This window comes from Chelonia mydas, chromosome 9 (assembly GCF_015237465.2).
Source record: "Chelonia mydas isolate rCheMyd1 chromosome 9, rCheMyd1.pri.v2, whole genome shotgun sequence".
Lineage (NCBI taxonomy): Eukaryota > Metazoa > Chordata > Testudines > Cheloniidae > Chelonia > Chelonia mydas.
This window is the reverse complement of record NC_057855.1, coordinates 30,308,778-30,333,275: the sequence shown is the minus strand read 5'-3', so window position 1 is coordinate 30,333,275 and position 24,498 is coordinate 30,308,778. Positions and strand designations below refer to the sequence as shown.

At 41.7% G+C, this 24,498-nt stretch overlaps 2 long non-coding RNA genes across 2 annotated transcripts in view; one reads left to right on the top strand and one right to left on the bottom strand.

Annotated features, from left to right (window-relative positions):
• LOC122461758 overlaps positions 1-24,498 on the top strand; it is a 49,637-nt gene that overhangs the window by 18,941 nt on the left and 6,198 nt on the right. The gene's annotated exons all lie outside the window — the stretch shown is intronic.
• LOC122461759 lies at positions 1,981-23,894 on the bottom strand. The gene is made up of 3 exons (XR_006283922.1): positions 23,885-23,894; positions 14,939-14,943; positions 1,981-2,125 (listed from the first exon to the last, which is right to left on the bottom strand). It is a non-coding gene; the product is annotated as an uncharacterized LOC122461759 (long non-coding RNA).

The window sequence follows — 24,498 nt, the reverse complement described above, 5'->3', positions numbered from 1 at the left end:
AAATCAATTTAATGACTCTAATGAAGAGCCCGATTAGCTCTAAATTCAGTTAGGGTCAAGCAATAATAGGTCCTATTTGACTCCCCATGAATTAGTAGAGCTGAATTTAAAGCTAATAACACTGACTAAAGCTGTGGCATAGAATGCTTCTCACTGAATGCCTATATTAAGGGAATATGCTTTTGTACCTAAATTTTGGGCAAAGTTCAGATTAATATCAACTTAATATTGAGTTCAGGGACCCATTTTTCCAGGTTTTCAGGAAATCTTACTTCAAATAAAGTGCCAGGGGAAATTATTCCTGCGGGTTGGTTTAGAAGCCAAGACAAGCACATTACAAAACTGAAAAGACTTTTAATTGTTACAAGAAGAAGATTGAAGAAAGGCTTTGTTCCTACACAAGAAACTGGACTGAATCTCTGCAACAAGAAACCCTGGTTTCTGCAGCAGATGATATGGCAGTTTCAGGTAAATAAAACGTGGAGGTTCTCAGTGAATTAAATATGAAAATGTATAAAAGGGACAGTGAAGGCGTTGACATGTTAAAATGACTGACATTGACATATATATCTTCAATATGCTATAGAATTTTATATTAAAAATGAATAATTAAATTATAACATGTCAGAGGGGAAGCTGAAGGCTTTTACATTTGGCTAAGGGGTAGTTAGGGCTTTTGGCAACAAGTAAGGAGTAGGAGATAGGTGGGTTTTTGGGATAAAGACAAAAGCTAGATGTTTGATCTGAAGTGAAATTATCAACGTTGACACTGAAATCAGCAGAATTAGATTTCAAAGTGTGACAGACCAGACCAGTGGGGTACAGGAGTCTGGTAGAAGCCAAATATACTGGCCACTGGATAAACAGTTTTCTGTTCCCTGAGTGACCAGAGCAGGGGCTGCACTAGAGCAATCAGGAACCTGCTAGAACCAATTAAGACAGGCAAGCTAATCAAGACACTTGGAGCCAATTAAGAACTTACTAGAATCAATTATGGCAGGCAGGGTAATCAGGACACCTGGTTTAAAAAGGACCTCCCATCAATTAGTGGAGTAGGGAGTGAGAAGGCATGCTGCTGGAGGACTGAAGAGTACAAGTGTGATCAGGCTTCAGGAGGAAGATCCTGCAGTGAGGATAAAGAAGGTGCTGGGGAAGGCCATGGGGAAGTAGCCCAGGGAGTTGCAGCTGTCATGCAGCTGATACAGGGGACATTGTAGACAGCTGCTATCCACAGGGCCCTGGGCTGGAACCTGGTGTAAAGGGTAGGTCTGGGTTCCTCCCAACTCCTGATTGGACACAGGAGGAGTTGACCTGGTCCGTGAGAAACACTAGAAGGCAAGGTCTAATTTGGAAAGGGATCTGGCCTGTCCCCGACCAAGTAGGTGGGACACAGAAACTGTGGCGATTGTTCTCCATTTCCCCCATGCTGGCCAGTGATGAGGTTAGCTGAGTGAATGGCAGGTTTGAGCCTGTTGCAGAAGTGGCCAAACTGAGGGCTGCCATGAACCTCTGAGGTGAACAAATCCGCCAAAAAGCGCAGGACACACCAAGGCAGAGGAGGAACTTTTGTCACAAAAGCTAACACCAGAGCAATTGTTTCAGGCTGTATGCAAAGTCAGGCAGACCTCACTTCATTGGTTTACTCTTCATTCCCTTGGGGAAGGTTTTCCGAGCAATTGTTAGGGATTAGAAACTTCAATATTTTTAAATAAAAGCATGGATTCTGAGGCACAAATCTGTTGCGAATTCATGGCAATAGAGGGAATTTAGAGATAATGTCTTTTAAATTGTAGTGAGATGTAGAATGATGTTTAAAAATAAAATATTCTTCAGATGCTAATTCTATTCATGTTCAAGCAGCGCTTGTAACACTCATAAGAAATACATAATATTTGTTTATACACACACACACAAATAACTATTACTTTAAGTAATTCCTGCTCTCTGACTATATTCCTTCAATAGAACCACATTGTAGGATTTCAATGAAGTCACACAAATGAGGGTCATTCTTGTCAGTTGCCAGCTTGTGCAGATCAAGGAGTGACTGGTTCACATTCTTTTCCAGGTGCAAGGCACACTCCATTGCTGTCAACCCATTCTCCCAATCATCACAATCTGGTTTCTTGATGCCCTGCAAAAAGATGCATATGTAGATATCCAACCATGTGTATAACTTCTCAATTAAAGAGTTTTATTGAAGTTAAAGACTCACTGGCATAAATTAGAGCAGCCTTTATCTTACAGCAGCCCTACCTGGGATGTCCAGCCCAGAATTCCCATAATGCTAAGTGCTATGGCCATGCCCCTCTCCTGCCCAATTCATCCTGGCACAGCCTTTTCACCCGTGTCTATGGGAGGGAGATGAAGATAGTAGGTGCAGCATATGGCTGCTTAGATCTTCCAGAGCACTGACTTAGGGCCAGAGAGGGGAGCAGAACCCAAGAGTTTTGCTATATCTTTCATAGCTGTGATTCTTTATCAGCCTCAGTATCATTGCTCAGCCACTGAAGACCAAAAAAGCACTGATGCTGTAGCTTAGTTCTTATCTCCAGGGCTCCATCTAAACTAACACCTTGGCAGGCCACGCTCTTTGTGTATGTTAATGGAATTATTGCCAGTCAGTTGAGGAGAAAATACACCACAAGAACTGAGCCTGGTAAATGAAGAGAGATTCCGTGAAAAAGAATAAATAAAAGAGAAGTTTGCTTATCAAACTGTGGTTTGGGTTTTTCTTTTCATGCTGAATTTCTAGCCATATGGGTTTTGTCACTCAAAATTACTGGTCTTTCATGTGTTGTTTTTCTGCTGCTAGGGTGCATACCTGTGCTTTCTCAAGCTTGCCTCACCTTGACAAGGAAGAAAAAACTAAGAGTAAAATACATGCTGAAAGCAAACAAATGCTTCTATAGAATCAGATGATAATTCTGACAGTGATGATAACTCATGTTTTGACAGCTGAGAAGTGAGCATAAAGCTGGAGAGAGCTTTGAGATTCATTCTACTTGACACTCTATTATTTGACTGAGTTGATTTCAATGTTGGGGAATGTAGCTGGATGAAATATAATAGGTACTGTAGCTCATGTATAACATGGCAGTTTAGTAAAATAATTCATATTTTTCCTGAAAGTTGGTAGTACTCTGATTACCACTGGCTATCTGCATGCATGAATTTAAGCTTTTTAAAAATAAATTTATATGTGATAGGTGTATCTGAAGAGCGGTGTGCAAATTTTGCTCAGAAGTGGAACCTAAAAAAAAAGAAATTGGATGATAACATACTTATAAAGCATTCTCCTCTGTTACAGCAGACAGATTCCAATCTAAATTTTATCCCAGCTCAACTTCCTCTCCACTAAATATCCCTGTTCACAACACACACACACATTCAGACTACATTGGTAGCAAGTGAGCTCTTTGCAGAACCAAAGGTACACATAAGAGTTGGGCAAAGCATTCACAATGAGCCACGTAGCTACGCGCACAGGACCTGGTATTTAGGGATCATTGTGTTTGAGCCTCAGATGATGATCATAAACCTAGTTTGAGTTTCCTCACGTTTGTTCTCAAATGGCCCTGTTACCGGATAGCCTGCCCCTAAAAGAGCCAGGTGTCTTGGGCCAGCCAGTCTGGTTCATTGATCAGACCCCGCTTGGAAGCAGTCAGGTGTTTTCTAGAAAGGGTTAAGAGAGCTCAGTCCAAGGGGACATGCATGGTGTAGGGGGAAGGGATTGGCTCCTGCAGTTAGCTCTAAAGCAGAGAGACTGAAGGGAAGGGTATATTCTCCTTTCAGCCCTGAGAGAGGCAAGAGGAAGGGCCTCTGGGAGTTGTAGCCCAGGGTAAGCAGTAGAACTGTTTTTTGTTTTGATGTTTTGCTTAAGTTTTATGGTTGAAGAATAAAACGGTATGAGAAAGAGACTTGGATGTGGCAGTAGGAAGATCAGGAAATCGAACCTGAATAAAGAGAAACATAGCAGCTAGCCCGAAGCCATATCAGGTAAGGTAGTGCAGCTACAGTCCCTGAAGACCTATCCCTCCTGAAACCTTTGCTCATGCTAGAAATTGATCGTGCTTGTCAAAAGACCTTACATGTTAGCAGTTACCAGTATCCTTGACAGTTAGCTATGCTTTAAGTTTTGACTGATCTCAAAACTATTATATAAATCACGTTATAAAAATAACTATAGGCAAGGAACAACTTTTCAAAAACAAAGCTCTCTGCTCAAGCCCTTCTGACATGCATGTTTGTGTTTCCTTTAGACAAGAGACAACTTCTTCCATACTTGTTCTTTGGCATTTTCATTAATCCTATCAATAAATTGCTCTGAATGGTGAAACACAATACGCTTGGGAAAAATATAAACTTTAGGATTTTATTTACCATTTACAGAATAAGGCCCTGTTCCTATTCGCTTCAGTATGATCAGACGGCCCCACCTTGTCGGTGTAACTAACAGTGTTTATTAGGTGATTACACTGGAGTTATTCTAGCTTTGTCCACTGAGAGAGAGTAGAATCAGATCCATCATGTATTTCTAGACTATCGAGAGCAGCTACATACTATTCTCTAGGGGAGATCATATCTCATTTCCCTGCTCACGGACCCCATGTTTTCCATCCACGTAGGCAAAAGCTGAATCCTGATTTTCCCCTCCTCCCAGCGATTGAAAGAAAATTGTAGAACTAAGGGGCAGCTATTTTTTCTTCCTTGGAGTTATTTACAATAATATTTGCATTAGGATTGTGATAGACCTGAAAAGGTAGTCATATGTTTAAATTAATTGTTAGCTCTTAAAGAACTAAAATCAAGATTATCAAGTGGAAGGCAAGATTTAGTTTGGTAGATACTATATTTAATTAAAAATGCAGTACTGGTGGGAATTGACCTCTTCATGCATTCTGACACAAATGGGATTGATTGGAAATAAATTATAGATAAGAAAGCAAGGCCATCTTATCCAGTGAAATGAAAAACTGACATTTCTTTGGCAATCAAAGAGCTCTGATATCATTCAGGGGAAGCTGATTTTGAAAGAGATTGAGGTTGGTGACCCAAAGAAGACTATTTAAGATATAATATCTCTCCTATAGGCAAATAACATTTATGTTAACACATGTTGAAGAAAAGAAAACAAATGTCAGAGGGAAACAGTTGTTTAATCTTTTTCTCATCAGCTGTGAACAGTAGTATGTAAAAGAAAAGCATTGTTATTTAGTCAATAGCTTAATTTGTCCCTTTTTTGTTTCTGCTTTAATAGTGAATACCTGTAGAAAAAGCAGTCCAATATATAACTAGCTGCTATATTCAACGTATACCAGATATATAGCTTATGTTGAAAGCAAATGAAACAAGCTCATGGTTAAAGACAGTCTTCTCACAGCTGATGTTAATTAGCTATGAGACAGTTTCCAGAAGAGCAGAAAGAAAGCCTAGCTCACAAATCAGAGCATTCACTGGACTTCTTTCTATCTTCAGTGGCATCTGTTCATCCAGTTAGAGCAAACACACCCTACTCAGTAAGTTCTAACTCTTTCCTTGTAGCTATGCAGCTGCTGCCACATTAGCTATATCTCCCATTTCATTGACTTAATTGACTAAGGCACTGAGACCTATATATTTGTTTTATAATGCTCTTTTCCCCTCTGGGTAGAGATCTGGAATAAGGGACTTCAGGCAGTTTTACTGGTGGAGCTCCTATGGAGACCAAGCTATGTTTCTGATGGCAGGGGGAGAACTGCATTGAAATAAGTAGTTTCCTTGTATGTGGGTTATTTCTGGATAGCATAGAATGGAGCTCCAAGATAGCTCTTAAAATGCTACTTCCTCCTCTTTTCCCCTCTCACCAAAATCTGTCCCTGTGTGTGGTGGAGAATGTTACCATGAAACTGAAGCCTCAGCATTCATGTGTCCAATGAACAGGTATTGCCCAGCTATCCTTACATCTGTTTCACTGAACTTTTTGGGGGGTGAAATGTTTTATTCTTCTGTATGGGAAATTAATTTCCTATATGATGTAGCCTTCATCTTGGCCAGATGAAGGTTTCTGGTCCATTTATCCATTAGCATTTTGGCTGGTAAATCTCCTGCCAGAGGTCAGTTCTGTTGTATTTATCTATCTCCACCCGCGCCCCCGCCCCATTACCATAGTATCTGAGAGCCAAACAATCTTGAATGTGTTTATTCTCACAAAACCCCTGTGAAATAGGGCAGTGTTATTACCCACACTTTACAGGTGGGGAAATGAGGCACAGAGACTCAGTGACTTGCCCAAAGTACCAAAGGAAGTCAGTGGCAGAGCAGAGAATTAAACACAGATCTCCCAAGTACTAGGCTAGTGCCGTAACCGCGGAACTATCCTTCTGCTCTGTGGTTTATGAACAGACCTGATGGGAACTGCAGGGACAAATGAGATATTGTTTTAAAACCTCTATCCTGCTCCACACCCCCACAACACCCCAAAAAAGCTTGTCTGTGTGCACTAGAGAACTTAAACTGTAGGCTTCTTAATACCAGGACGGTAGACCAGATTCTCAGCCTTGCTATACCCTCTTTATGCTGATTCAGTGGTGCAAAGAGGTTGTTGAGTGAACTTAACCAACTACTTAACATTTCCCTATGAGTCCCTGAATAGGGAGAATTCCCAGTTGGCGTAAAGCCAGTAAAACAGCCGAATCAGCCCCTGACATACACCAGTCTGGGGGGAAATGCAGAAGTGGGGGGAAGCCAGCTTTGCTACACTCAACAATCCTGCACTGATCATCTCAGAATAGTCCCATATATTACTGTGAATCCTTTGCCAGGGTAATTGGCTCCAAAAGCATTAACTTTTCAATCCCATAGCATTATTCAGTCTTGTGCTCATGCCACTTGCTTGGCCAAATTGATAAAGCTCCTTTTCAGCTGAGTTGTACCAATAGTCCCTGGAAACATAACTCTTGCAGAAACCAAGCTTCTTGCTGGTGATGTGGGTAGCAGATTTAGAGTAGAATCTGGCCCATTATCGGTTATTACTATACTCATTTCATGTTGGGATTAGGAATAGGAGCAATTGATGCTATTTCTGCACATTTATAGGTCACATTTTATATTAAGGTTCCATTTAAAAAGTTTATAAAGTGTTAATACTGTATATTAATAGATATTTATTAAATAGTTAATCGATTGTCATAGGTTGTTACAGATGCCAATAGAGCAAAAGTTTTTTTTATAACCATAGGTAACGCTTCTTAGTGATGTGCTTATAATCATTTGGCAGTTTATCAGATGGAGCACTGGGTTGGGATTTGGAAGGCCTGGATTCTGTTCCCAGTTCTGTCACTGGCCCACCGGGTGACCCTGGGCAAGTCATTTCCACTTTCCATTTCCCTAGCTGTAGAAAGGATATAACGATACAGACCTGCTTTGTAAGCGCTTTAAGACCTGCTTTTTGTAAGCGCTTTCATCTATGGATGAAAAATGCTGTCAGGGTTCCCTCCCAACTCTGAACTCTAGGGTACGGATGTGGGGACCTACAGGAAAGATCCCTAAACTTATTTCTAGCAGCTTAGGTTAAAAACTCCCATAGGCACAAATTCTCCCTTGTACCTTGGGTTTAAGTAACGCTGCCACCCCCAAGTGATTTAACAAAGAACCAGGGGAAAGGACCACTTGGAGTTTCTCTTCCCCCAGCAGTCCCCCCAAGCCCTTAAGCCTCCCCAGGAAAGGGGGTATGAGAATAATATCCTAACCAATTAGTTACAAAATGATCAAAGACCCAAACCCTTGGGTTCTGGAACAATGGAAAAATCAGTCAGGTTCTTAAAAGAAGAATTTTATTTAAAAAAAAAAAAGTAAAAATCATCTCTGTAAAATCAGGCTGGAAAATACTTTACAGATTCAAAACACAGAGGATTCCCCTCTGGGCAAAACCTTAAAGTTACAGAAAACAGGAATAAACCTCCCTCTTAGCTAGTATTTTCCCTGATGTACAGAGGAGAGCAATGCCTCTGTAGTCAGCTTTGCTGCTTTTGTTTTTGAACAGTGATACAATAATAGCATCTTTGAAGTCTTGTGGCGTTTCTTCTTCCTCCCAAATGATACTCAAGACATCATGAAACACCTCAAAGGCCTTGGGGCCTGATACTTTATACAGTTCTGTTGGAATACCATCCTTTCCAGAGGCTTTGCCAGAGTTCAGTTGTTCGATGGCTTTCATGACCTCCCTCCAATCAGTTGAGGAAGTTAAGATCCTCTTTGATGGGTTTCTTGGGTAGATGATCAAGGACATACCAATCCACTGTGGATGGTCTATTGAGTAGACTACTGAAGTATTCAGCCCATCTTTGTATGATTCCGTCCTTTCTTTGAGGGTTGTGCCATCTGCTGACTTCAAAGGGGCTATGTCCGATTTAGATGGTCCATAGACTGCTTTGAGAGATGCAAAGATGTTCTTTGAATTGTTTGGATCTGCATAATTCTGAACTTCTGCAGCTTTCCTTTCCCACCACTCATCCTGCATTCTCCTCAGTTCAGACTAGGCCTTGCTCTGTGGGTACTGTGGCAGAGCTCTGACCTTGTCCCCGTGGGTCCCAGGCTTCCAGGCGGCTTATGCTAGCTTCAGAGGCTCACTGCAACCCTCCACGTAGCCCTTCTCTCTCTAGGGCCAGGGATACAGTCTACTGAGCCCTTTTCATCATAAGCCAGCAAGGAGGTTGGTGAGAGAATTCCCACAGTCTCTGTTGCTCTGACAGCCTTATAGCAAAACAGTTTAGCCTCCTGTCCTGACAGGAGCCTGTTTACCCCTCCCAGGAGGCGTTTCTGTAGTGGTGGGTTGGGGGGGAACCCGGGCCTGCCCTCTACTCCGGGTTCCGGCCCAGGGACCCTAATGATAGTAGCTGTTGGCAGCCAATATTTCACTGCCAGAGTTGATACATTTCCCTGGGCCACTTCCCCACAGCTCTCCTGCTTCTCCCTTCTTCACCCTTACCAATGACTTTAGGATGTCTTCATTAACCAGCCCTTCAGCTGCACTTCCTCTCCTCTGGCTCCCTGGCTCTCCTCTGCTTGACTGGAGTGAGCCCTTTATAGTATCAGAGGGGCCTTAATTAGAGTCAGGTGGTCACATTAGCTTAATGGCCTCACCTGACTCTTTGCAGCTTAATTGGAGTCAGGTGTTTTTAGTCTGGAGCAGCCTCTGCACTGGTCAGTCGGGGAACAGAAAATTGTTAATCCAGTGGCCAATATATCTGACTTCTACTACTCTGCTGTACCCAACTGGCCTGGGTCTATCACAGTACTTAAACCTATTTTTCTTTGAGATGGAAGTGAGTTCATTCTGCCATTCAACAAATGCTTTCTTCTCGTCATTTAGGAGTTTGGAAATATCCTCATTCTCATCGAGCCAGTCATGGTGTACCCTTTTCTTTGACACCAGCACTGATTAAGCTGTATCAATAATCACATGTTTGAACTGGTTCCATTTTTCTGTTGGATTGCCAGTGATTGGTGGGCATGAAAAAAGCTTGTCATCAAGTGACTGCTGAACGTGCACTTGGTAGTTGGTGTGCTTGACCTTTGCTATGTTGAAGGCTATTCTATTTAATTTGGGGCACTTGCGCTGTGAAGGGACTACAGGCCTTTGTGCATGGGTGTGGACATTCCATGCTCCTAGAATGAGTCTTTTATTCTTTATTGTTTTTCAACTACTGTAGGATGATCTGCCAGCTGCGGTAGTCTGGCCAGATAGAATCATAGAATGTCAGGGTTGGAAGGGACCTCAGGAGGTCATCTAGTCCAACCCCCTGCTCAAAGCAGGACCAATCCCCAATTTTTGCCCCGATTCCTGAATGGTCCCCTCAAGGATTGAACTCACAACCCTGGGTTTAGCTGGCCAATGCTCAAACCACTGAGCTATCCCTCAGATGTTATGGGGCAGGTAATGTTTAGCGCACCTTTTCTAGCACCGTCCCTTAAAAAGGGTGAGCAGTGCTACCCTAAAAAGGGCTGCTCCGTCACTTAGGATGCTGCCAAACTTCTCCGCTGCCTCAGGGATGAAGCTGAATGGCCACCAGTCCCAAGGCCACCTACATGCAGGATTGTGGCTACAACTGCCAGTGATCATCTCCACCTGTTGCTTTACCACGCCCCCATTGCTGGAGGACTTGGATTAATAATCTAATGTTAACGATGGTGAGATTTAGTAAAATGATGTTAATAGGATGAGAGTTGTGAGAAAACCTGTGTGGGGAATTTTTGAGTGAGAAAGCCATTGCACAGGGCAGTCCCACTCTCTTGGCTGCGGAAGCCAGATTCTAATGGCACAAAGAATAGTTATGGCTGGGGACTTCCTTAGCTGCAGTGGGTGATCAGGTCATCTTCAGTCATGTTCTCCATGACGCACGCATGTTGCTGAACCACCTTCATGGCCCCTGAATCACAAATTGATTTCCTCTGCCCAATCTGCCAGAACAATCTTTGCATGCCAGAGAAAGGCAGTTTCCCTATCTAGCCCAGGGTAAAAGACCCATTGGCTACCCTCACCCCGGTTAGCCAACTCTTTGAAGTGGTTTACCAGGGTGTGGCTGCTGTCACATGCAAACAGCTACTTGGAGCCACAGGTGAGAGCTAGGTGTAGGTGGAGACCAAAACAGATGAACTACTCCCTAAGGAGCATGAAGTGTTCCTCCAACAGAGGTACTACCCCTCTCTAGTATCCCTCATACACCCCTCATGTCTGTAAAATGCTTATAAATAACATCTAATCATCATTTATTTAATCCTTTGTCAATGGAAAGTTAACGTACAGGATAACCCATTTATATATGTACCCACATTTATTTGATTAGTTTACTTCATGAGGGTCTTTCAGAACTGAGGTCCTGTCTGCTTTACATGGACGTTAAAGATAACCTGGTACTTTTGGTAACAATAGCAGTTAGTTCAGGTATTCTTGACCAAAGTTACTTCAGCTGTTGGGTGGTGTGCTACGCATTGGCTGACTCACCCCTTTGCCCCAGAGGTGGCTCTGTTTCAATAGTCTTGTCTGTATATAGCTTGAAAACTCACTTTGGGTTGAAAGGCATTATACAAATATAAAGTATTATTTCTTCAGCCTCAACAAAAGTTTAGAGAAGAGTCTTTAAAAGGTTGAGCTGATAATATTTATGGCCCCATTTACTGTAAAATGAAAAATTCTGGCAGCTAATGTAAAGCTCAGTGACAATTTGTTTTATGAAAACAAAGGGGGTATATCCCTGGATGATACAGTATTTGAATCAGTTTTTAGGGCAAAGAGAACTTGGCAGTAGTTTTACCTTATTGCAGTTTTCTAGGAAAATAAAATGTTTGAAGGTCACATTGTGATGTCTGATCATTTTTTGAATGTGTTGCCTAACAGTTCTGTAAGATGATGATGGTAATAATAAAATCCCTGCTACTGGGGCCTGTGATTGTAAAAGTCTTGACAGTTATTAAAAAGTGAATGAAACTTATGGCTCAAGCTGACATCAAAGTAAAGGATATGTCCTAAAATAAACCATTAGTCATCAAGATGGCATACATGTGAGAAGATTTCTATGCTTCCTGAAGAAATCTCACCTATGCCTGTAGATCTAAATACACTGTCACTTCTTTTAGACAAATAGTTCGGAGATATGCTTAATGATATAATTTAATGTTCATATGTGGTAGGAAAAACATTCCTGAATTTGGTAATTTATAAAATAGGAATATTAAGGCCTGGAACTTTGGCATCTCGAGGAGTAAGGGATACTAAAGTCATTTTCTCTCTGTGCCACCATTGTGATCACTGATCCTTGGGTTAATGTGTGCTAGGCCAGTCCACTACTGCAAGTTACAGTAGCTGGAAGGAAGAATTAAAACAAGCAAAAGACTGGGGACTAGAGCTGGTCAACAAATTTTAGACACAACTTTTTTCTGTCAAAGCTGAATTTTTTCATGTAAACCTATCTGTTTGGACAAAAATATTTCTCCGGCCCAAGATTTGTGGGGTGGGGGTAGGGCACAGAAGACACACACATACACATACCGCACACAAAAGTTAGGATGCTCACCTGGGATGTGGTAGTCCAAGCTTCTAGTTCCTAGTCTGCCTGATTCAAAGCAGCGACTTGAATCTGAGACTCCTGCATCCCAGGTGTGTGCCCCAAACATCAGTGTTAGTCTCTCTCTCACCTATTTCTTGAATCATTTCTTAAAATTAAAATACATGCTTTTCAGGTCAAGCACTTTGTCTGACTATATGTATGGACAGCACTTAGTCCTAATTAGACTCTTTGAACCCTACTGAAATATAATAGTCTTGCTATATACTAGTGCAACTTACTCCAGCTCAAATTTGTGGTGGTACACCAGTGAGGTCAGAATCGGGCCATCCACTGTGTGTTTATACCTGTTGCCTATGTCTTTTTATATCGTATTCTCCTCATTATCAGGACCGTAGCATCCTCTTTTCTTGTAGTGTCAACAAATGAACAATTTCAGTTAATAACAACAAAATACCTTAATAAATTCCTTAATAAATTCTCTGAAATTCCTTCAGAGACCATTCTCTAGGCATTCCATAATTGTACTGCTTTTTTTTCTTCACAAGCTCCAAGTGATTTTATTTATCTAAATGGATTGGAAAAAATGTTAATAAAGTCTCTTCATTATGAGTTATATTAGAGCACAAGAAATGTCAGATTAGGAAAACAAACAAAATCTTTGCTTCATACATCTAATCCTTTTGCTGTTATATAAGAAATACCTGTCATCCCATTCACAGAGTGAGTCACCACATGCTTTAAGTGACATATAAAAACAATAGGTTTTCTGAACCAGTTTAACACATACACAATACTTATGCCGTTGTAATGGGATTTGAAATTAGCCAATACATTAGTACCTTCTTAACTAGCTAGGTGCAATTTAATGTCAAACTTTGAGTAGAGCATTTAAATTTAAATGTAATCCATGAAGCAATAAATACTTCACTAATTAGCATTAATGTAACATGATTACAAAATAAACATTTGATTAGTACATTTAAATTTCAATGTAATAAGTAACTGCTGAACTAATTAGTAAATTAAGTGCCTTTAATGTAAACCTTCAGCTGAGGTGATTACATGTTTGGTAGAGAGAGAATGCTTGTGGGATAGAGTTTTTTTCTGCATTTTGACTGGGAGGACATAAAAAACTTAAATAAGTAAAACCTTGTAAATTAATGATGCAACCCTGACTTGGGGGATTTCTTTATCTTGAGGTGATCAGTAGATATAGAACATTGTATGTTTTATAAGTATTATAGAAAGGTACTTCACAAGCCTCAGCACATGAGCGATTAATCAGACTTTGACCTGTTGCATGGATGGCTGCATGTGGAGGGAAATCAAATAAAAGTAGAGGGGAAGTGGCTGTAGTGGTTCTGGGTACCTGTCCTCCCTCTACAGCTGGCTAAGTAGCTGGAAAGGTTTTTGGCAATTGGGACCTGCTGTGGTGTGTGTTTGTTTTTGAATCCTTTGTTTATGAATGACTAAAAGAAAGACCTGAGGAAAAGGACTCAAACTCTGCTTTTGTTGAGATCATTATTCATCTTTCCAGCTGGTGGTTCTGCCCACCAACCTATGAATATCTCGGTGGAAGAAACAATCAAAAGGATGGAAGGCCTAACTGAGCTGGGTGGCTTAGGGCCCTGGGCTTTTCATAAATCTCTCAGGAGAGTTAGTCACCCAGTTTCCACTGAAAATCAATGGAAGTTGGGTGGGTGCATAACTCCTTTAGGCATTTCTGAAAGTCTCAACCCATTAAGGTTTTCATGCAGAGGGTCACCAGTTTAAATTTTGCCCAGGTTGGTGGTGACAAAAGGTTTTCACCTTCTTATGACCCTTGATTGGTCTAAGTGGGCAGCTGTCTTCATTGCAAAATCAGCAGTTTGTTAGCAGGTTACCGAAAAGGCCAAGGCCAAGGATTGAATGGGCATTGAACCCGAACTATTGTTCTGCCTCAGACAGGTGGTCCATGCAGCTCATGATTGAGGCCCATTGATGGGGCACTGTTGGAAAACTTGCACTGCCACTGCTCATGCTGTACTTGTGCATTTTAGTCTCCATGTCTGTCTGTCTGTCTGTGGCATCTTCCACAAGCCCCAAACTAACATGATAAAATAACAGTGAAAAGAATGATAGAAGGGGCAACAGAAAGATCTAATGACAGAACATTATGCAGGTATCCCAGCCCAACCTGGTTCCTGGTTTGCTGGGTTGGAGTATTCCTACAGGGCAGAATGATTTGCTATTCTGGAGAAAGTGTGACCTCATCTGACCAATCTTGGAGCAATAGTGACAGGCTCTGGAGTGAGCTGTATGTAGACACTTACATACATGGGATGGGTTGGTCTCTTGCAGGCACTCTAATGTACGTGTGTGTGAGAGAGAGAGAGAGATGGAAAATGAGAATAGTGGAGAGAAACGTTTAAGAAACCCCACATACCCAGAGCTAAGAAAACTCTATAGGAGAAATCAATAATATGAATGCCTTTCTGTGTATTAGCAAATTCAGTCCAGAAGAATGTACAAGATTGGTTTCTAAGGGCTCAGTCATGAATGAATTTTTCCACTCTGGTGAATAATATGTAACTAATTGTTTTTTTGTTTTAAATTGTCAATCACGCTGGCACTTTTTTATGACTCTTAGTATTTTAGGACAATGTTTTCCTTCAAAACTACTCTGCCAACTTTTAGTGGTGAAATAGTAAGCCCCTTGAGAGTTTTTAAAAAGGGGTTTAAAATCAATATAAACTATTTCAAGTGCCAAACTCTGTCCTGAGTTACATCAATACATAGGCATCTGAGACACTAGTTATATACTCAGAGTGACTAGCCCCTTCTGCAGCTCCCACTACTCCAGCTACTCTCTATTTTTAGCATGTTAGCTCAATCAGAGATAGTGTGGGTACATCGTCTTGAGCTGGGAATTACACCTTCAGGTCAAAGTGTAGACATACTTTACATCTGGAATAACTCCCTGGAGTGAGCAGACATAAAGGGGGTGTAATGTAAAGCCACTTGTGCCAGATTCTGCACTGAGAACAGCTCAGACAAATCCAAGGACTAGCCACTACCTCTTTCAGTAAGTAATAGCAGGTGTTGTCAAAGATTCTTATAGAAAGTTTATTTCATTGCTGTAGTAATTTCATTGCTGTAGAAATTCTCAGTAGCTCATAGCACAGAATGTGTGTTGATTCACTTTTATAAGACAAAGATATCTGACTTTTAGTCCCACAATAAAATTTTAATCAGTTAACTGAGGCAGCTCCTGTAGCATGAATAGAAAGCAATCCTTCCAGACTGCTTTTCTAGGCTTCCAGGGTCATTTGCTGTATAAAAGTGCATACAGAGTTAGATGAATGCTTTTTTTAAATGGTAAATCATTCCAAAAGGGAAATCTTCTTTCATCCCTCTCTTCCTTATTTTACAAGTTGGATATATATACTGCAATAGGTTACTTTAAAACTGTTATAAGAAATATATAATTAGCTAATATCACTATTATTGTACAGCAAAATTATACTTAGATTCACAGGGCCTTCTTGCACAGGTCGGTTTATTTACATCATACAATTACACACTATAAAATACACTAACAAACAACAACATAGTCTCAATGCCAGATGAGCATTTATGTCATTAAGAAAATCTGCCAATGATGCATAATAATTAGTGCATACAATAAATTGCAAAGGTCACCATGTATTTTTAAAAACACGCATTTATAATCATACAGAGTAAACCACAATGATGTTAGTGCCACAGCTAATGTTTCCATCCTCTAATGCAACCACAGCTGACTCTATACTCAGAATGTCTTCATTTGGTCCTTAATAGCTGACAGCTGATGTGTTTTAATGGTTTTTTTAGCTAAATTAAAGAATGAGCTATAGGCATAGCCCCTATTATGTAGAACACTTGCTTGAATTCCCTGTTTTACCTACTCCAATACAGGTTTATGGGTATTTTTCTTACTTACTGCTATACATTATATTATTCAAGTAACAGCAAAATTGAGTATATGCTTCAAACCCTTACTCATATGAATAGTTCCATAAAATAATGTGACTACTGTCATGAGTAAGAACTTTAGGCCCAGATTCACACAGGTGTTTATGCACTTATGTTCCAGACTTAAGTGCCTAAATGCCATATTTAGGTACCGAAGCCCAGGTTTCAAGCTCCAAAGTAGTCCGCAAAACTTCTGTTGAACCCTGTAGGCTCCTAAACTCACTTGGCAATTAAATTTCCAGGATAAAAGTTCCCTAAGTGCCTAAGTTCTTTTGCCCATGAGTGTGTACACTGCTGCCTCATTCTGAGTGTCAGATGCCTACATCCTGCCTAACTCCTAGAGTTATCCGCGAACCGGGAGAAGATAGGTGCTCTTCTGCCTATCTTTGCATGTGAAGCCCAATAGGGTAGGTGTGCTCAGAAGCCACCTACTTGCAAAATCTGTCAGGAGCTGGTGGTGCCTGTCTTTAGCCCAGTGGCTAGAGCCCTTACCTGGGATGTGGGAAACCCAGGTTCATTTCCCCCATCTTCTTGAAGCTGTTCCCCTGTATATATACTGGGCATGCACGCATGTGAGAGAGAGACTGACTCTAGTTAGGGCACCCACCTGGGAGGGGGGAGACTCAGGGTCCAGTCCCCCTGCTCCAATGACTCTTGAAGTATTTATATGCTGTGCAACAGCTTCAGCAGGGGGAAGTGGTAGAGCCCCATATCGAATGATCCCATAGCTCAGAGGGGGATTCAGAGAGGTCTCCCACCTTTCTCCTTCTCAGGCAGAGAAGCAAATTGAACCTGGCCTCCCGCATGCCATGTGGGTGCTCTAACCTCTTGGCAAAGGTGGGCAACACATCCCTTCTCCTCCTCCAGCTGTTTTGTGTGGAATAAGGTAGGTGCCTGCCAAATTATCACAGAAACTGATGTAGGCCCCTAACCTGTATGACTCCAGCAGAGGTGTTCCCATCTGTGAATTGCTAGTAGAGACAGGTGCATCCCATCTCCATGAGAGACATGGGACTTAGGACACCTCTCTCTCCTTGGTATCTTCCGTTGGCTGGCTTAGACGGCTCCCCACCCTAGTGCAGTGGATTTTTGGATTACATTCTGAGGCACCTCTCTCTCCTCATTCATTGTATAAGGAACCTAGGCTTTGTGAATCCCGGTGTTGTATAAGCAGCCCCTCAAATCAGGTGTTGCAACAATCAGTGTCACACTGCATAAGTATCTTTGTGAATCTAGCCTTTAGAGAACTGGACCCTTATTCCCCAGTTGTGATGACATCACAGTGGTGTACTGACAATGTAGTGCATATTCATTTGTGCTGGCCAAAAATTTTCAGTCAAGCTGCTTTTCGTTTTTTTTTTGTCATTCCCCTTCCCCAGTGGAAAATTGGTCTTTTAACTGAAAGTTTTATTTTTTTGACAAATGCCAAGTTATTCCAGACTGTGAAAAAAAATTGAACACACATATGGCCCAAACTTTTGTTTTGGAAATGCTTACTACAAGCAGCACGTTATTGTGCTGTATCTGAACTAGACCAAAAGATAGACTATGAGACTGAGCCATAATCTGCCTCCCACTTTCCCCCTGTTCTGTGGGGCAAATAACATGTGTCTGGCTTATTCCTGGTGTAGTATATGTCCTCCAGCATACTGGTATAGCTATACTATGTGGTGCATTGCATTGTGGCCTCCAACCACTTCCCTCTCCATCCAGCCTTCTCCCACCCACTTGCATGGTGGGGGAAAATGAGAGTAGCTTGGTGAGTCTGCTGCCTTCGCCCACTGTTACCTGCAACCTGGATAGTTAGTGCAAGGGAGTAAAGGGTGGGGAGGGCTTAGTCCCTTGTACCACCGTGCAAGCTGGTCCACAGGCTGGGCCACTGAATGCTATTGAACAGGAATACTAGTAAACAAAGCTTCATTGTCCAGGCCCTCATTCTCATGTCTTGATTACTGTTACCACTTCTTTGGCAACCCTGACAACTCACGCCTTTCTTCAGTCCACACAAAGCACAGCTGCTGAAATGATCTTCCTTGCCCCTCCCTGCCAGTGACTGGTAGCCTCCCCATCCCCTTCCCCTCCCATCTTTCTCTTCTGTGGAGATTTTAGCTTGACTGCTTGGGGGTGGGGCACATGGTATGTGCCAAAAATGTTTTCTGCCCTGGCCTGTTACAACTGTCTTCACGCTTTCTTTTGTGCCACCCCTGGTAGATCGAGTGCCATCTGTGATCAAGCCTGTAAGGCCACTACCCTCCCCTCCTTCAGACCCCTTCTCAAAACCCACTTCTGAACTTATGGCAACAAGAGATTGGACAGCAGTTGATGGTAATTTTAAGGAAAAAAATCCCTCTCTCTTCCCCCCACCCTTACACCTCTCCCTGAAACTTCTACATGATGTTGAGCCATCAACAAGCCTTGATCCTCATCCCACTGAAGTTAAAGGAGGATTTGCCATAGACTTTGTTGGGAGCTGTACTATGTCTACAGCTAGTCTGCGTAGATGTGTGAACTTATTACTGTTACTCTCATGCTCCCACTCCTTTCCTCCTATCGTTTGCTGACTCAAATTAGATTGCAAAGTTTTTTGGGAGGCTGGGGGCAGGGACCATATCTATGTGATTGTAGAGTAAGTAGCACAATGGAGCCCTGACCCTGATTCGGCACTAACAGCACAAATAATAATTCTGTAGTTTCTAGGCTCATCGTCTTTTGCTGTATTGGATGGGTTATGTCAATAAAGCACTTTTAAGTCGAAATGGGTTGTGACTGACATATTTCAGCTGTAGGTATGTTATCTTAGTGTTCATAGAGGGGCACTGAACACAGAGGCTGTTTTCTTTGTATGTCATTGTGGCTGTAGATAAGGAAACAGCAAATCAGCTGGCACTGCAGTGATTTTCCTGGGTGTTCCACTTTTGTTCACAGTTTAAGGCCAGCAGGGGACATTAAAGCATCTACTCTGACTTCCTGTATATCACACTGTTAAATTTCAACTAGTTATCCCTATAGTGAGCAAATAATTTGTTTGAACTTTTTTTAGCAGTGCAGTGCTCTTGGAATAATGTCTCAATGACAATGAAAAGACAAAGAAACGATAGGTCAGCACGACTCAAGTTTTTCCCTTCAGGTATTCTTAGCTGATATTTTGCAAAAAGAATCAAAGAAAATGTCCTAATTCACTCAAGGGAGGGCAGCGACAAGAGGGGAAAAATGAACAGTTCCAAACAACACTTGTGAAATATTTTAATTTTCTATTGTATCTTTGAGACTAATAAACAATCAAGAGGACAGAGAATTCATGCATTGAGCTCTAAAACAATTCTTAGGAAATATGTGTTACCGTATTTGAAGAGAAGCAAAGTTTTAATTAAAGTTTTTTTTCCTGACCTACTCAGCCAGGGACGGTTCAAGGAATCTTGGTGTGACTGTGAGAGCTGTGTTCCCCCTTTCTTGGGGTCAGGCAGGAACCAAGATCAACTTCCATTCCTAACGAGGAATGCTCCTGTCTCTGCCTCCTCTCTCTCCTGCCCCCATGTCCCAGTTTCCCTGCTGGGTGAAACACCAACACTATTAGTAGTAAATACTGTTCCAATTTACCATTCCCATGGGAATGTCAACTTTTTTAAGAACTGCCTAACATAAGAAACGAATTGGCATTGATCCTTTGTACTGCACAGTCATTCTTTATGGAAACATCTTTAATACAAATGTTGGACAAAATATTCCCATCAGTTGTAGGCATAACTCCCACTAAAATGGGTGCCACTTAATGGTCAGGCCCCTTTTATGTGATGGTTGAAGCTAAATTAGCACCACATTTTATGAAGAAGATGACATCCAAAATCCTGGTATTTCAGTGATCCAAATCAACTTCTTGAATTCATTCCTAATCTGCTGTTAAAAAAAGGTTAATGACAGTAAATAAGGGATTCAAGTCTCCATGCAATTGTTTTGAAGTCAGTGTGGGGGTGGATGTAGGGGTATAATTAATGACAGAGTTTTTCCCATAAAGATTAATTCCATTATTATAGAATTACAGGACATATGATATGTAATCTTGTGAGTATAAAATATATCTCTGCTACTTCCATGTGTGCTCGGGTTATGCCATTGAGGTCCATGCAGTGGCACTGGTGTAACTGAGAGAAATATAAAATACATGGGCATGTAATATACACTGCTTATGACAGAACAGTTTGGGTACTCCAGATACAAGATAAAATATGAGAAACACTCACAAGAAAGGGTAACTTTGTAAATGATGGTAGGCTAGCCAGATTCTGGCCCATGCCATGACCTGTTTATAGAGCAAAGGGACCTTAAAGAAGCATTAAATAGGCAGCTGAGGATTCCCCTGACAGGGAGAAATGCTCTTTTGGTATAAAGTCATTGTTTCCAGACCCCTCTCTATGATCTGCTCCTTCCCTGGTATAGAAGTATGGAGGGCACTGTGGAGCTGGAGCCGGAGGGCACTGTACTCAACAATCTTCTCTACCATAATGGCCTTCGGGAGGCTGTAGTAGCTGGAAAAAAGTAAAGCAGCATAAAAGATGCTCTAATTTGCCTCTGGAGATGGTTGGGCCACCAGTCTACCCCAGTTTATAGCAATCTTTGCCATCTTGCATCTCAGCCACACCAACCCTTGCTCCAAAGCAGCTGAGGGTTTAGCCCAATAGACAGAAATCAAGACACTGATTATGAAGTCTATAGATGGGCAAAATTCCCATTGAAATCAACAGTGTATCATCTTTGTAAGATGTAGGTACCAAGTAAGTGAATAATAATTAGATAATTTAAAGTAGATCATGTGTATATCTTAATATTAAGCAAGGATTATGGTTTTTTACAAAGTTCTCTGAGGAAGTCAAATGAAGGGAAAACATTTGCTCTTCCTGTGCAGTCTTCCCATACATTTTACATTTTTCATTAAGGAATTTTTTTTTTGCAATATTTGAGGGTTTTTTTTCAATATTGCCAGGAAGGGAAAAATATCTTCTGTAGCCAAAACAGATTTTGATTTGAATTGGTAAGAGATTGCATTCATTCAGAGTTTGTATTACAATGGTTGGAAATACAGCTCTATCTAGAGGAACTACTTCAATTGAATTTTCATTTTCATTTTAAAACATGGATGCTTTGTTATGCAAAAAACTATTAAAGAACTCAGAGGAAAGTGATGTGGTGGAATAAATGTATACAGTAGAGTTTACTAATTTATATTCACAGTTTGAGACTTCTCATTCTGGTTCCAATTTACTGAAAAACATGCATATGTTCATTACCAAACGGTTTCAGTATTAAAGTATCCTTTTTAGTGGCATGCTGACAATATAAATTTTTAAAACAGCTTTATGGGTTCAAGAAAATGCATATTGCATGTCATCTAAAAATATAAAATGGTGAGACTGATTAATTATAAAGCTGTATTTCATCTACGGGGTACAGATGCCTTGACAGCTTAGTACCATGTAATTTTATTCAAAAAATCAGGTACCAAATAAATGCAGCAACATATATAGAAAACCTATAACAGGGAACCAAATGGAGGATTAATAGTAACTTTGCATTTACATTTGTGAAGCAGAAAAAGAAACAAAAGGCTATTGTTAATTATCTAAGGAGGGGAAGTAATATAAAATACCAGTAGTTTTATACAGAGATCCATGTTTGTGAACACATTTTGTCAAGCAAATTAAAAAAAGAATATATTACAAAAAAAATTTCTTATGTATGCAACAGTTTCACTGCATGTCTTTTGATAGTGAAATATTTCTAGGTCCTTAAGAGAAGCCATGTATATATCTGCTTAAAAAGCCTATGATTTCACCTAAAGGATTGCAATCTGGCAGGTATATCATATAACTAATGATTAACAGACAGTGACCTGCCAGGAAGCACAGATGGTTTTCTCATGTTTGTTTAAGCCTGTGTTACTAAGATATCATTCCAATGTATCTATATAGGGTCAAATTCTGAAATTCTGGGTCAGTTTTTCTTCAGGTAACTCTAACTTAAGTGAAGGATTGAGTAAAACAGAAGACCCAGGTAATGCCAGCTAATGGGGAAAGTTCATAGATGGCTATCCTGACTACCTTAGGATTCCAGTGAGCTTCTTTGTAAGGAGTCTTCCCCTAGTTCCCCTGGAGGAAATGAGGCAGAGAGACCTTCTGCCTTTGGTAGAGAAGCAGGGGTACAGCCCCCAAGCCATGCAGCTCTCCAATTATCCAGGGAAATCTCCACTTTCTGAACATTGCCAGAGCTTCCCCCTTCTTCCCAGTACAGGATCCCACTTTAAGAAAGGCTTCCCCTGTGTATGTACGGGGGGGGGGGGGGGGGGGGGGGGGGGGGGGCAGAGGGCAAGCAAGACATCTTAATACAGCTTGAAACTTTATTTTTGGTGACTAATCCCTGGGGGGCAAAAGTGTCTCTCCAACTGGCTCCATTCTTCACCCTGCCCATCCTGCCCTTGGTTTGCTGCCTTGCCACTACAGATCCCTGGATCTGCAGAGATCACTCCATCTACCTGACAACAGGGAATGGATGGTGCCCAAGAGGCAAATGTCTTGCCTTCCCCCCGTTTCTATGTGTTCAGAGCAATATAATGTGAGGAACTCCTTGTACAGATGGGGTCTGAACGGACCCTGAATAAGTACCTCAGGATTAGCAATGATACAGCAGCACAAAACTCTAGAGTTGGATTTTGGTTGCTTTGATTATTTTTTTTTCTTTTTTATATTTGAGATGGGGTGTACACCTCACACAAGTGATGAAAGAGTTAAGTGGAGCTGAAAAGTAAGGTAGTTGCACTTGGAGGGTGAACCAGGCCCAATTAAAGATGAGTGACATTTGGAGAAGTAGCTGGGTGGTTAGTATAAAGAGAGGAAGCTAGAGTAGGAAGAGGGCTGAAGGAAGAAAGGGAAGAAACTCTGCAGTTCCTCTCTTGATACGAGACTGTGCTGGTCTTTCTAGTCTCAAGGAGGAAGTCCAGGGAGAGAGCTGGCCCTGGGATTCTCTCCTGAACAGAGAAGTCTGGCAAGAGGCCAGGGAGAACTCAAAGCAGCTATCAGGGTAGAGCAAGCTCTGGTGGTGAGCCCGATAAAAGGGCAAGATCTGGATTTCCGGGGAGAAAGTCTTCGGAAGTGTTCAGCTGAGGAACAGAGCAGGGGAAACTAACGAGTGATGAGAGGTCAAGACTGAGGAGGGCAGAATTTGTTTTGTTAGTAGAATCATAGAATCATAGAATATCAGGGTTGGAAGGGACCTCAGGAGGTCATCTAGTCCAACCCCCTGCTCAAAGCAGGACCGATCCCCAATTAAATCATCCCAGCCAGGGCTTTGTCAAGCCTGACCTTAAAAACTTCTAAGGAAGGAGATTCCACCACCTCCCTAGGTAACGCGTTCCAGTGTTTCACCACCCTCCTAGTGAAAAAGTTTTTCCTAATATCCAACCTAAATCTCCCCCACTGCAACTTGAGACTCCTTGTCCTGTCATCCACTACCACTGAGAATAGTCTAGATCCATCCTCCTTGGAACCACCCTTCAGGTAGTTGAAAGCAGCTATCAAATCTCCCCTCATTCTTCTCTTCTGTAGACTAAACAATCCCAGTTCCCTCAGCCTCTCCTCGTAAGTCATGTGTTCCAGTCCCCTAATCATTTTTGTTGCCCTCCGCTGGACTCTCTCCAATTTTTCCACATCCTTCTTGTAGTGTGGGGCCCAGAACTGGACACAGTACTCCAGATGAGGCCTCATCAATGTCGAATAGAGGGGAACGATCACGTCCCTCGATCTGCTGGCAATGCCCCTGCTTATACATCCCAAAATGCCATTGGTCTTCTTGGCTACAAGGGCACACTGTTGACGCATATCCAGCTTCTCGTCCACTGTAACCCCTAGGTCCTTTTCTGCAGAACTGCTGCCTAGCCATTCGGTCCCTAGTCTGTAGCGGTGCATTGGATTCTTCCGTCCTAAGTGCAGGACTCTGCACTTGTCCTCACTGAACCTCATCAGATTTCTTTTGGCCCAATCCTCCAATTTGTCTAGGTCCCTCTGTATCCTATCCCTACCCTCCAGTGTATCTACCACTCCTCCCAGTTTAGTGTCGTCTGCAAACTTGCTGAGGGTGCAATCCACACCATCCTCCAGATCATTAATGAAGATATTGAACAAAACCGGCCCCAGGACCGACCCTTGAGGCACTCCACTTGATACTGGCTGCCAACTAGACATGGAGCCATTGATCACTACCCATTGAGCCCGACAATCTAGCCAATTTTCTACCCACCTTATAGGGCATTCATCCAGCCCATACTTCTTTAACTTGCTGACAAGAATACTGTGGGAGACCGTGTCAAAAGCTTTGCTAAAGTCAAGGAACACCACGTCCACTGCTTTCCCTTCATCCACAGAACCAGTTATGTCGTCATAGAAGGCAATTAGATTAGTCAGGCATGACTTGC